Source organism: Durio zibethinus, chromosome 27 (assembly GCF_047325235.1).
Source record: "Durio zibethinus cultivar Kanyao isolate XHJ-2024 chromosome 27, ASM4732523v1, whole genome shotgun sequence".
NCBI classification, from domain to species: domain Eukaryota; kingdom Viridiplantae; phylum Streptophyta; class Magnoliopsida; order Malvales; family Malvaceae; genus Durio; species Durio zibethinus.
The window spans coordinates 14,400,690-14,414,316 of NC_143188.1; the positions used below are offsets into that span (position 1 = coordinate 14,400,690).

The window sequence follows — 13,627 nt, forward strand, 5'->3', positions numbered from 1 at the left end:
TCATCATCCAATAGCTCTTCCTTTCTCGATTCTTTTTCCATAGCCATGCCTTCTAGCTTAAGTGCATCTTCACTTAGATCTTCCTTAATTTCATCTTCACATGATTTTTCTTTAATGTTTTCCATTTTTTTTTCTTTCACAAGCTTAACAAAACTTGGCATATTTACCAAAACAGGTTTCCTCTTCTCAAACTTATCATCATAATCAACTTCCTCCATACCTCTATTCAACTTTTCATCTTTTTGGGTGATGATGGAATTACATTGCTCCTTACGTCATCTTTTTGGGTTTTGCTTGGTATTACTAGGTAAGGTTCTTTAGGGGCAACTTGTGAGGGCGCTAACAAGTTAACCTATTTAAACGTTAAGGTTTTTTATGAAAGTTGCTTGGTTTTGAGTGAGGGCACTAACAAGTTAACCTATTTGAACGTCAAGATTTTTATGGAAGTTGCTTGGTTTTGTAGGATTTGGATGATCATCTTTTCCATGAAATGTTTCTTTTCTTAAGATATGGGAGATGGATGGTATTGGGGTTGTTGTGGTTAATGAAAACCAAGTGGGTGTATGGGTTTAGAATGGTAAGTGGATATTTGCCCCTAGTTATTACCCTAAAAAAAGTTTGGAAAGTGTTTCCAACCTTGGTTATAGATGTTTGAGTATGGGTTAAATTGTTGTTTTGGTTGAGCAACAAATTAGACAGATTCAGCTCTAATAAAACACAAATCTTGAAAATGGTTCCTCCTACAAATAGCACACAAGGCAAAAGGACTTTGTATGGTTTGATCATGGTTTGGTGTAGAGTTAGTTCCTAAATAATCAAATTTCTTAGCTAAGGTAGCAGCTTAGGAAGTAAAAACGGTTAAGGCATCAAGTTCATATACCCCAGCTATTTTCTTCATAATGACCTTTCATTAGACCATTCATAATTGTTCATGGCTATCTTCTCTATCAATTTATATGGCTCATCATCAATTGACTTGCTTATCAAAGCTCAACCAACAACAACAACATTTATGGTTGTTCGAGCTTGCACCATTAGCCCATTATAGAATATTTAGGCTTGTAACTACTTGGGTAAACCATGATGTGGGCATCTCCTAAATAATTCCTTGTATTTTTCTCACGCATTAAACAAGGATTCAACCTTAAATTGTTGGAATGTAGTGATGTCATTCTTTATCTTAGTGATTTTGACCTGTAGGAAGAATTTTACTACAAACTTTTGAACAAGGTCATTCCATGTAGTGATGGAACCCGATGAAAGAGAAGTCAGCTAGCTCTTTGTCTTGTCCCTAAGAGAAAAAAGAAAAAGTCTTAGTCTAATGGTATTATCAGTAACACCATTATGCCTAAAAGTGTCACAAATTTTCAAAAACTTAAAACAATGCAAATTGGGGTCATCACTATGTAACCCACTAAATTGGATAAGTTTTGAATCATGTTTATAATAGATAACTTCAATTCAAAATATTAGCCTTAATGGTTAGCTTCCAAATATTAAGTTGGAAGCCATCTAATTATGGGAGAACATAGTCCCTCAGTGTTTTTTGATTCCCTCAATGTTCTTTGATTCTCTTGTTGTTCAATCATTAGTTGCTCGTGAATTGGTTGTTTTTTACCCTTTTTTTCTTAATTTCTTTATCAAAGGGCAATGACTAAAACTATTAGCTCTATACATGCAACATAAGAATAATCTAACAAATTAAACAAGAAAAGTAAACTCCAAACTACAAGCAAGATGTTTAGTATCAATATTGAACCAACTGCAACAATCCTTGGCAACAATAGCAATCACTTGATTGAGAATTTGTAAGTGTTCATAATTGGAACAAGTAATATAGAATAAGTAGATATCGTTCCCACAGAGATTGTAAATAGAGTGAATCAAGTATTGAAATTGTCTCACATTGTCTTATATTTGAAGGCATCAAACTAAAGATTGTAATTACTTTTAAACCCTTAACAGCCTTTTGGAATAAAAACTTCAATTTAGACTAGGATTTAGCATTTATTTAACCATTATTGAATTAAGCTTGAATCTTGATATCAATTGGTCTTAGATTAGATTCTTAGATCTTGGATTTGTGCTTCTAGTAGAAGAGTTCTTGGAGAAGAAAGAAATAAAATTTTGAGTCGCGTTCTCCTCATGTGCTACCCACTTTTAATAATGTTCTTCTATCTTCATGCAAATCTTACCCTTAGAAGGAAAACAAATTCAAATTAGGATTTCCTTGTCAAAGTAGGAAAACTTTCTTGAAATAGGAAAACCAAGGGCTATTTGGACTATTTCAAGTATAGATAAAACTTCCAAGTCATCATGCCGCATAAGCCTCCAAATCATCTCTCTTGGCCAATGAAATAAGACTTGTTGTCATGTCATCCATTAGTAATTCTATGCATGTGGATTATATAAGCTACCATGGACTTGCAGTTAACTTGAAATTACACATCTATCCCTAATCATAGCCAAACATCCTTTACACAATTCTTGAATTTTTTGATATTTTCAACAAAATTCATCAATTCTAACTCCAATAGATTCAACAAAGTAAATCTTGCAAAAATTCATCAATCTAATTTCAAGATTTTCAAGAATCAACAAGAACACATCAATAACAGTCCAAGATTATTCCAAATATACCGAGAATCATCCAAGATTGATCAAGAAACTCCAAGATTCTTCAAAATTCACCAAGATTCAATCTTTTCTTTAGGATTTCCTACAATGCAACAAAATAGGCACATTAGAAGTTAAAAAAAAATATTTTACCAAAAACAAAGGAAAAGTAACTAATTTAAGCACTAAAAATAACTTTATTTAATAGAATTATCATTGCTAGTGATTTATATATATTTTCACATATCTTTTTGACACATTGATGGGATTCGAACTCTCATTTGACATGTTTGTATAAGTCTTCTTAACTACAGGATCAAGAAGCTGAAAACATATTTTACATATTAACATACTTACAATTATAAGCTTGGTTCTTATATTTACATTAAAATTCTTCTTTTATATTATTAATAAATTTAATATAATTAAAAAAAATTATTATCGTAAAATATTATTTCAATCCCTCAAAGTTAAACATTAAGATTTGTTACTCTTAAAAGTTAATATCATGGCCGACATCATCATTTGGAAATTCGAAAAAGAGAAGAAAACAGAGCAATTCTCCGAAACTTACAATGAGCAATTGTCAAAAAAAAAAAAAAAAAAAAGGCAAAAAAGGGACTTGACTACCAAATCCTCCTTCTGCTTCAAAATAATTAGAATCCCAATCCAATCAAGCTGCTATCGGCTTCATCCAGAACTTAGTTTCTCAACAAACATGCTCTGTAAGATGTCTCTTATCCTTTCTATTACTTGGATTTTGGACTTTTAAACTCACATAATCTAATTTTAAATCAACTAAATTAAATTGGATTAAACTTTGACTCATGTAATCTAATTTCAAATCAACTAAATTAAATTAGATTGGACTTTGACTCATGTAAAATAATCCAAAAATGATTAATTTAACATAAAATTCATTCACAAATTTGATTAAAACACTTAAATTGACTCAACTCAAAATATTCAAATCAAATATAAAAATAGATCAAAATTAAATCATCCCATATAAAATTAGGGGTCTAAGCTAATATGCAATTTACTCATGGTAAATTGGAAATGTTATTTGAGAAGGAAAGAAAAGTATATAAATTGACGACTAGGAAAATATAAGTGAAGATTCATTAAAAAAATTTTCAAAAATAAAAAACTAAAAAGAAAAAATACTAAGAAATGTAACTTGAGAAATGACCACAGACTAATGATGCAGTTTACTTCCATTAATTGAAAATAAAATGTTTAAGCTTGAATAAAATACCGATTCTCCCAATTTTTTTTTTTTTTTATATATAAACAACAGCAAACTCTTCTGAACCTTTTTTTTTTCATTATAATTATATTATAAGTTGTTTTTGCAATAAAAATTGTATTGAATTAATTAAAGAAAGCTAGAAAAATCAATGAAAACACGTTGAAGAATACTTTTATTTAGATAAGGAATATTCATGTAAAGCGAGTCTCCACATCAACTTTGAAAGAAAAGCAAACATTGACTTCGAAAGTTACATTTCTATATTATAAAAACTTGCCACATTTCTCTTCCAAGAATTTGTTTCTCTCTGTGAAACTTAAAAAAAAAAAAAAAGTAACAAAGACTTTGTTGCGTCTAAGTTGGGGGAAGCCAAAATGTATGAAAAATTAAGTGTAAAGGCATTGGCCAATTTTAAAGCATCAATTACTTAATGATATTGCATTTGAAAAAGAAAAAAAAAAAAGTAAACGACAACCAAGCTTCACTAAACCAAATTATAGTAATGTATCTTGATATTTGATTGGAGGAGATAATTTTAAAATTTATTTATTAAAATTTAATTCGATAAAATATTTAAAATAATTTAGGCCTAATTTTAAAAAATTAGATCAAAATACGTCAAGCTAAGATTGTATATAAACATTATGTACAAGACAAAAGGGAGCAATAAATCAAAAACAATTAAAGGAAAGTGACAATTTGTGTATTTATGTCATATTTGTATCATGTCAAATTCGTGTAAAAATATAAAAATTATTATATTATAATTTGTATCAACACGTCAATTATAAAGCATATTTTTTTTATTTTTTAAATTCATATATGATTTTTTTTCAAATTTAAACCATGTTATTTCTATATTATTTTTTCATCATTTTTCATATTGTATCATTTCAAATATAAAATTATTAGATTTGAAGTGTTAAGAGCCAATAATAACTTACCTTTAAGCTTATTATTTTTTTATATTTAAAATTGTTCAATAAAATTAAAAATTTAACATTATATCAACAAATTAAGCTCACAAACAAGCACGACGACTTTTCATTAGAGTCTAATGGGGCCATGGACTCTCCCAAAATTTGAAAACTTTTTTAGACATATATTATTTTCCAATAATTTTGAGATTTCTTGACAAATAAATTATTTAGGCTCTTTCAAACTTAAATTTATTGTGTTCAAATATATTATTCTTTAATTTAGATTTACTTATTATAAAACGAATAAGTTAATTATTATTATATTTTCACAAAGATGTAGATGTAAGTTTAGCATATATATGAGTATTATAATTATTAAAACCAATTAACAAATATTCAATTGACATCTTTTTCTCTTTTTTTTTTTTTTAAATCAAAGTTCTTTTTGACACAATGATGAGATTCAAATTCTCACTCTACATTTTTTTAAGTCTTTTTAATTACTTGGTTAAGAACTTGAAGGCATATTTTATATATTAACATACTTATAATTAGAAATTTGGTTTTTATATTTATATTTAAAATTTTTTTATTATTAACAAATTTAATATATTTTAAAAAATAAAAAATTATTATCGTAAAATATTATTTCAATTCCTCAAAGTTAAACATTAAGATTCATTACTGTTAAACGTTAATATCATGGCCGACATCATCATTTGGAAATTCAAAAAAGAGAAAAAGAAAGAGCAATTCTCCAAAACGTACAACGAGCAATTGTCAAAAAAAAAACAAAGGACTTGACTGCTAGATCCTCTTTCTGCCCCAAAATAATTAGAATTCCAATCCAATCAAGGACTTGACTACTAAATCCTCTTTCTGCTCCAAAATAATTAGAATTCCAATCCAATCAAGCTGCAATCGGCTTCATCCAGCACTCAGTTTCTGAACAAAGATGCCCTGTAAGGCGTCTTTTATCCTTTCTATTACTTGGACTTTGAACTTTTAAACTCGCATAATCTAATTTTAAATCAATTAATTAAATTGCAATAGATTTGACTCATGTAAAATAATCCAAAAAAAATTTTAATATAGAATAAATAGATATCGTTCCCACAGAGATTGTAAATAGAGTGAATCAAGTATTGAAATTATCTCACATTGTCTTATATTTGAAGGCATCAAACTAAAGATTGTACTTACTTTTAAACCCTTAACAGCCTTTTGGAATAAAAACTTTAATTTGGACTAGGATTTAGCATTTATTTAACCGTTATTGAATTGAGCTTGAATCTTGATATCAATTGTTCTTATATTAGATTCTTAGATCTTGGATTTGTGCTTCTAGTTGAAGAGTTCTTGGAGAAGAAAGAAATAAAATTCTGAGTTGCGTTCTTCTCATGTGCTACCCACTTTTAATAGTGTTCTTCTATCTTCATGCAAATCTTACCCTTAGAAGGAATACAAATTCAAATTAAGATTTCCTTGTCAAAGTAGGAAAACCTTCTTGAAATAGGAAAACTAAGGGCTATTTGGACTATTTCAAGTATAGACAAAACTTTCAAGTCATCATGCTGCATAAGCCTCCAAATCATCTCTCTTGACTAATGAAATAAGACTTGTTGTTATGTCATCTATTAGTAATTCTATGCATGTGGATTATATAAGCTACCATGGACTTGTAATTAACTTGAAATTACACATCTATCCCTAATCATAGCCAAACATCCTTTACACAATTCTTGAATTTTTTGATATTTTCAACAAAATTCATCAATTCTAACTCCAATAAATTCGGCAAAGTAAATCTTGCAAAAATTCATCAATCTAATTTCAAGATTTCCAAGAATCAACAAGAACACATCAATAACAGTCCAAGATTATTCCAAATATACCAAGAATTATCCAAGATTGATCAAGAAACTCCAAGATTCTTCAAAATTCACCAAGATTCAATCTTTTCTTTAGGATTTCCTACAATGCAGCAACTTAGGCACATTAGAAGTTTAAAAAAAATTATTTTACTAAAAACAAAGGAAAAGTAACTAATTTAAGCACTAAAAATAACTTTATTTCATAGAATTATCATTGCTAATGATTTATATATTTTTTCACATATCTTTTTAATACAATGATGGGATTCGAACTCTCATTTGACAGGTTTGTATAAGTCTTCTTAACTACAGGATCAAGAAGCTGAAAACATATTTTACATATTAACATACTTACAATTATAAGTTTTGTCCTTATATTTACATTAAAATTCTTCTTTTATATTATTAATAAATTTAATATAATTTTAAAAAATTATTATCGTAAAATATTATTTCAATCCCTCAAAGTTAAACATTAAGATTTGTTACTCTTAAAAGTTAATATCATGGCCGACATCATCATTTGGAAATTCAAAAAAGAGAAAAAGAAAGAGCAATTCTCCAAAACGTACAACGAGCAATTATCAAAAAAAAAAAAAGGACTTGACTACTAGATCCTCTTTCTGCTCCAAAATAATTAGAATATCATGGCCGACATCATCATTTGGAAATTCAAAAAAGAGAAAAAGAAAGAGCAATTCTCCAAAACGTACAACGAGCAATTGTCAAAAAAAAAAAAAAGGACTTGACTACTAGATCCTCTTTTTGCTCCAAAATAATTAGAATATCATGGCCGACATCATTATTTGGAAATTCAAAAAAGAGAAAAAGAAAGAGCAATTCTCCAAAACGTACAACGAGCAATTGTCAAAAAAAAAACAAAGGACTTGACTGCTAGATCCTCTTTCTGCTCCAAAATAATTAGAATTCCAATCCAATCATGGACTTGACTACTAAATCCTCTTTCTGCTCCAAAATAATTAGAATTCCAATCCAATCAAGCTGCAATCGGCTTCATCCAGAACTCAGTTTCTGAACAAAGATGCCCTGTAAGGCGTCTTTTATCCTTTCTATTACTTGGACTTTGAACTTTTAAACTCGCATAATCTAATTTTAAATCAATTAATTAAATTGCAATAGACTTGACTCATGTAAAATAATTCAAAAAAAAAATTAATCTGACAAAATTCATTCACAAATTTGATTAAACCTCTTAAACTGATCGAAATCAAAATATTCAAATCAAATATAAAAATAAATCAAAATCAAATCGTCCCATATAAAATTGGGGGTCTAAGCTAATATGCTATTTGCTCATGGTAATCTGGTAATGTTATTTGAGAATGAAAGAAAAGTGTATAAATTGAGGATTAGGAAAATATAAGTGAAAATTCATTAAAATAATTTCAAAATAACAAAAACTAAAAAAAAAAATTAAATACTAATAAAATGTAACTTCAGAAATGACCACAAACTAATGATGCAGTTTTCTCCCATTACTTGAAAATAAAATGTTTAAGCTTGAATAAAATATAAACAACAGCAAACTCATCTGATCTTTTTTTTTCTTTTTCTTATCATTATAATTATATTATAAGTTGTTTTTGCAATTAAATTGTATTGAATTAATTAAAGAAAGTTAGAAAAATCAATGAAAACACGTTGAAGAATACTTCTATTTAGATAAGGAATAATCATGTAACGTGAGTTTCCACATCAACTTTGAGAGAAGAGCAAACATTGACTTCGAAAGTCACATTTCTTTATTATAAAAACTTGTCACATTTCTCTTCCAACAATTTGTTTATCTCTGTTAAAAAATTAAAAAAAAAAGTAACGAAGACCTTGTTACGTCTAAGTTGGGGGGAGGCCAAAATGTAAGAAAAATTAGGTGTAAAGGCATTGGCCAATTTTGGAGCATCAATTACTCAAGGATATTGCATTTGAAAAAAAAAAAAAATGACAACCAAGCTTGGGTAAGCCAAATTATAGTAATGTTATAGGATCTTGATATTTGATATTCGTGGAGGTAATTTTAAAATATATTTATTAAAATTTAATTTACAACAAAATTTAAAAAATTAGATCAAAATATGTCAAGCTAAGATAGTATATAAACATTACGTACAAGACAAAAAGAAATAACAAATTAAAAACAAATAAAGAGAAGTAAATTTGTGTATTCATGTTGTATTTATTTTATGTTAAATTTATGTAAAAATATAAAAATTATAATATCACAATTCGTGTTGGTACATAAAATATAAAACATGTATATTTTTTTATTTTTTAAAACCCATATACTATTTTGTTTCAATTTTAAACTATACTATTTTTATATTTTTTCATTATTCTTCATATCGTATCATTTCAAATATAAAATTATTAGATTTGAAGTGTTATTAGCCAATAATATACCTTTAAGCTTATTAGTTTTTGATATTTAAAGTTGCTCAATAAAATTAAAAATCTTGGCGTCTTTTCATTAGAGTCTACTAGGGTCATATGTCATGAACTCCGACCTTAGACTCAGAATGCGTGCAACCTTAGGCTTGGAATCTCCTCGTTAGTGCCTAAGTCAGCTTAAAACATAAGCGTACAAGCAATAGAACAAAGGGAAGGGCTGATTATGCAAGTTTGAGAAAGACAGGGTAACAAGATAGATTGCTAGAATATGCTCTGTATTACTAAAACAAAAGTGTGTATGATGATGTACAAATGAGGGTGGAGCAGCCCTCTATTTATAGTTGAGGTTCCAGCTACACTTAATGGCAATATCTTTAGAATCAAGGCTAAAATCAAGGAATTACAAAGATTACAATCAAGATTCTAACTCCTGAATTCTAAGGTCAACCAAATCTACCAGGAGACTCCCTGCTGATCCTGAAGGCTTCTAGAAGATCTCCTTCTATATCTCCCCTCTTGGGCCCCTCTAGATGTGGTGCGGGCATCATGCAGGCCAGGGCTTGGCCTCACGGGCTGGCCTGCAGGCTGTGCGAGTGTTTTAGCCTTGTCTCTTAGGCCTTGCATGCAAACACCCACCAGTGCTCCTGGTGCGCGGGCCTCAACCTCTGGCTCACATGTTGGTGCGCTTGATGTGCCTGGTGCACCTGTCCGGGGCATGACATTCTCCCCAAACTGATTGCGCAACGCCCTCGTTACGTCCTCTACATGGTACTGCCTGATCTTGTCCCTAAACTGCCATAAGTCCTCTACTGGTTCCCTACTCGTCTCACTATCTGAAAGTCCCTTCCAGCCCACCAAGTACTCTTGTCTTGGCTAGTAGTTCTTCTGTTTCACTTTTTGATCAGCTATGATGTTGTGGACCTCTTTCTCATATGAGGCCCTTACTCCCAATGGTGCACATTTCGACTCTGCCCGTCCTGGATCTCCCTCATCCTCATGGAAAGGCTTGAGCATGCTTACATGGAACATCGGGCGTACCTTCATCTTGGGTGGCATATCCAGCTTGTAGGCAACTTTGCCTACCCTCTTGACTACTCGAAAAGACCCCTCATACCTTCAGACTAGGCCTTTGTGCAGCCTCTTGTGGTGCAAAATAGGATGCAGCTTCACCAAAACTAAGTCTCTAACCTGAAACTATACGTCCTGCCTATTCTGGTCTACCCACTATGTCGACCTCTTTACCGTCTTGTGTAGATAGACTTTGGCCAAGTCAGCTTGCTCTTGCCAAGCCTTGGCAAACTTGTATGCTGCTGGATTTGGCCCTGTGTAACCTATAGTAATTGAACCTGGTGTTAGTGGTTGTTGACCTGTCACAACCTCAAATGGGCTCTGGTTCATTACCTCGCTCTTTTGTAAGTTGTAAGAAAACTGGGCAACATCTAACAGCTTTGTCCAGTCCCTTTGTGTGGCACTCACATAGTGCCTGAGGTAGACCTCTAATAGTCCATTCACACGTTCAGTCTGCCTATCAATCTGTGGATGCATAATGGTGGAAAAGTTCAAGTCTGACCTTAACAGCTTAAACAACTCAGTCCAGAACCTACCTGTAAAATGCCTATCCCGATCACTAACAATAGTCCTCGGCACTCCCCAGTACTTAACCATATTCATCAAAAACAATCGAGTTGCTTTCTCGGCTGGGCACTCCTTGGTTGCTGGAATGAAAATTCCATACTTGGAAAACCTGTCCACCATTACCATGATACTTTCGAACCCTTTTGTCTTAGGTAGACCGACTATAAAGTCTAGAGAAACACTCTCCCATGGTCATTCTGGCACTGGCAATGGCTCCAAGAGATCGCCTGGTTTCTTGAGCTCCACCTTGTCCTATTAGCACACAAGATAAGTCTTCACATAGGCCTTCATATCATCCTTCATGTGTGGCCAGTAGTATCGATCCTCTAGTAATGCCAAGGTACGACTCACTTCTGGGTATCCAACCTACCTTGAGTCATGACACTCTTGTAAAACTTCCCTATAGAGCTTCCCATGCTGCGGCACAAACAGTCTACTGTCCCTGGTGTACAACAAATATCTTGCACCCAAAATTACCTAGTCTTACCTTACCGGGTGTACTCCATAAGAGCTTTGACCGTAGGATCATGTGCACATCCCTCCTTGATGCGCAGCACTAGTGACCCCTTTGGTTGGCTAATGGCAGCAAGGTTAGCCTTCCTGTTCAGGGCATCTACCACTAGGTTTACCTGCCCTGGCTTGTACTCTATCTAGAAATCGAATTCTATAAGAAAATCTTATCATCTCGTCTACTTGGGGGATAACTTTTTCTATGTTTAGAAAACCACATTGTCCATCCTAACCACAAACCTCAACCCCAACAGGTAATGGTGTCAAGTGCGTAAGTAGTGCACCATTGTAGTCATCTTTTTCTCTTAGATCGTGTATTTGTGCTCAGTCTCGTTCAGCTTCTTACTCTCTAACGTGACTAGATGTCCTTCTTGCATCAATACACCCCTTATGGCAAAGTCTGATGCATCTGTATGCACTTCATATGGCTTGGCATGGTTTGGCAAGGCCAAGACTGGCTCCTCGATCATAGCTTGCTTCAATCGATCAAAGGCTTCCTGGCACCCTGCGCTCCACTCTCATACTCTCTTTTTCTTGAGCAAGTCAATCAATGGCATGGCTATTGCTGAGTGGCCTTTGATAAAGCGTCTGTAATAGTTGACCAGCCCAAGGAATGACCTCAACTCAATGACCTTGGTTGGCGGTTCCCACTCTAGGATGGCATGCACCTTACTTTCATCCATGCATATCCTACCACCTCGCACTATGTGGCCAAGGAATGAGATCTCCTGCTGGGTAAATGAGTAATTCTCTCTCTTTACAAACAGCTTGTGTGCCCGCAGCACCTCAAACACCTACCTCAAGTGGTCTACATGCTCTCCTAACGTCTAGTTGTAGATCACAATGTCATCCAAATAAACCACAACAAACTTATCAAGGAACAACTGAAGTACCTTGTTCATAAGGGTCCAAAATGTTATTGGAATTCATGAGTCTGAATGGCATGACCAAGAACTCATACGAACCATACTGAGTGACACATACTGTCTTAGGCTCATCTCCCTTCGCGATCCTGACTTGGTAGTAGCCCGACCTTAAATTCAGCTTGGTGAACCACATTGCGCTCCTAAGTTGGTCGAACAAGTCCACAATGAGTGGGATAGGATACTTTTTCTTAACGATCAGCTTGTTCAAAGCTCAGTAGTCTATGTACAGCCATAATGACCCACCATGCTTATGTTGGAATAGAATCGATGCACCATATGGTGCCTTTGATGGCCCGATAAAGTAGCACCAACTAACTTTTTGAGCTACTTCCTTAACTTCTCTAACTCTGGTAGGGACATTCGGTAAGGGGCTCTAGCTGGTGGTTTGGCCTCTGGCACCAGCTCGATCTTTTGGTTCACCTCCCTCTTAGGTGGTAGCTTGCTAGGTAGCTTTGTGAGCATCACATCACTAAAGGTCTCCAGCACTTTTAGCACCTCTAAGGGTGACTCGATCTCTTTCTCCCTTGGCTCATCATACTTCAAAGCTGCCAAGAAGGTTTTCTCATCTCTACTTATCACCTTGGCAAATTGGATGGCTGACACCACCCTCGACCCAACTTCGGACCCTTTTCTCAATGATACTAGGCATTAGCACCGTGTATTCAAGATGCAAATATAATTGGCAAAAAGCACAATGAGGGTGTTAATCTAAATAAAGAAATCCAACCCAATCACAAAGTCATAATCATCAAGGGGTATTACCTCAATGGTCTCCTTGCCCTTCCAGTCTCCAAGCTGTAACTCCACTCTTCGCACTACTCGAATGGTTAGGACCTCCTTAGAGTTCATCGTTTTAATGGTACCAGTCCCTTTCTACACCTTCTGTCCAAGCTTTTGGGCTCCATCTCTTGAAATAAAAAGATGTGAAGCACCTGTGTCCACTAGTGCGTGTCATAACGTCTAGATCCGGGGATCTATCGCTAAACATTGACTTTTAGGGAGTCACAACCAATCTTTTTTATCTAGGTGCGATTGGCCACCTATGGAATCTGTCTTTTCAGGGAACCCCTAAGTTTAAGGATCCTTAAAAGAATAGGTTCAGGTCTACTAACCAGAACAGGGTTCGGGAGTTCGGTTACGTGTGAGAAAGGTTATAGCACCCTCACAACGCCTATCATGAGATGGTACCAGCTTAAATTTGTATTATCCAAAAAGCCTTAAAATTTTACCAAGTAATTAATTGTTGGAAATTATTCTCAATTGACTCTAATACTTTTAGTAGAAAATTGAAAAAATCCCCTCACCTCAAGAGTATGCAAGAAAAACTACTGTTTCACTTGCAGAGGCTCCATCGTCGGATTAGTTAAAGAAAAATCAAAATCAAAATCAAAATAGAAAGAAAGGAAATAATGATTGTTCTTGTGTAGGGAAAATTGATACTTTCAACTTTTCTCCAAAAATATTTTTTGGAAATTTATTTTTAAGGAA

General features: G+C 33.1%; 1 non-coding gene across 1 annotated transcript; it reads left to right on the plus strand.

Moving 5' to 3' along the window:
• Positions 1–1,075: 1,075 nt before the first annotated feature.
• On the plus strand, positions 1,076–1,182 carry LOC149510999 (small nucleolar RNA R71). The gene has a single exon (XR_016334895.1). It is a non-coding gene; the product is annotated as a small nucleolar RNA R71 (small nucleolar RNA).
• The last annotated feature ends 12,445 nt before the right edge of the window (positions 1,183–13,627 follow it).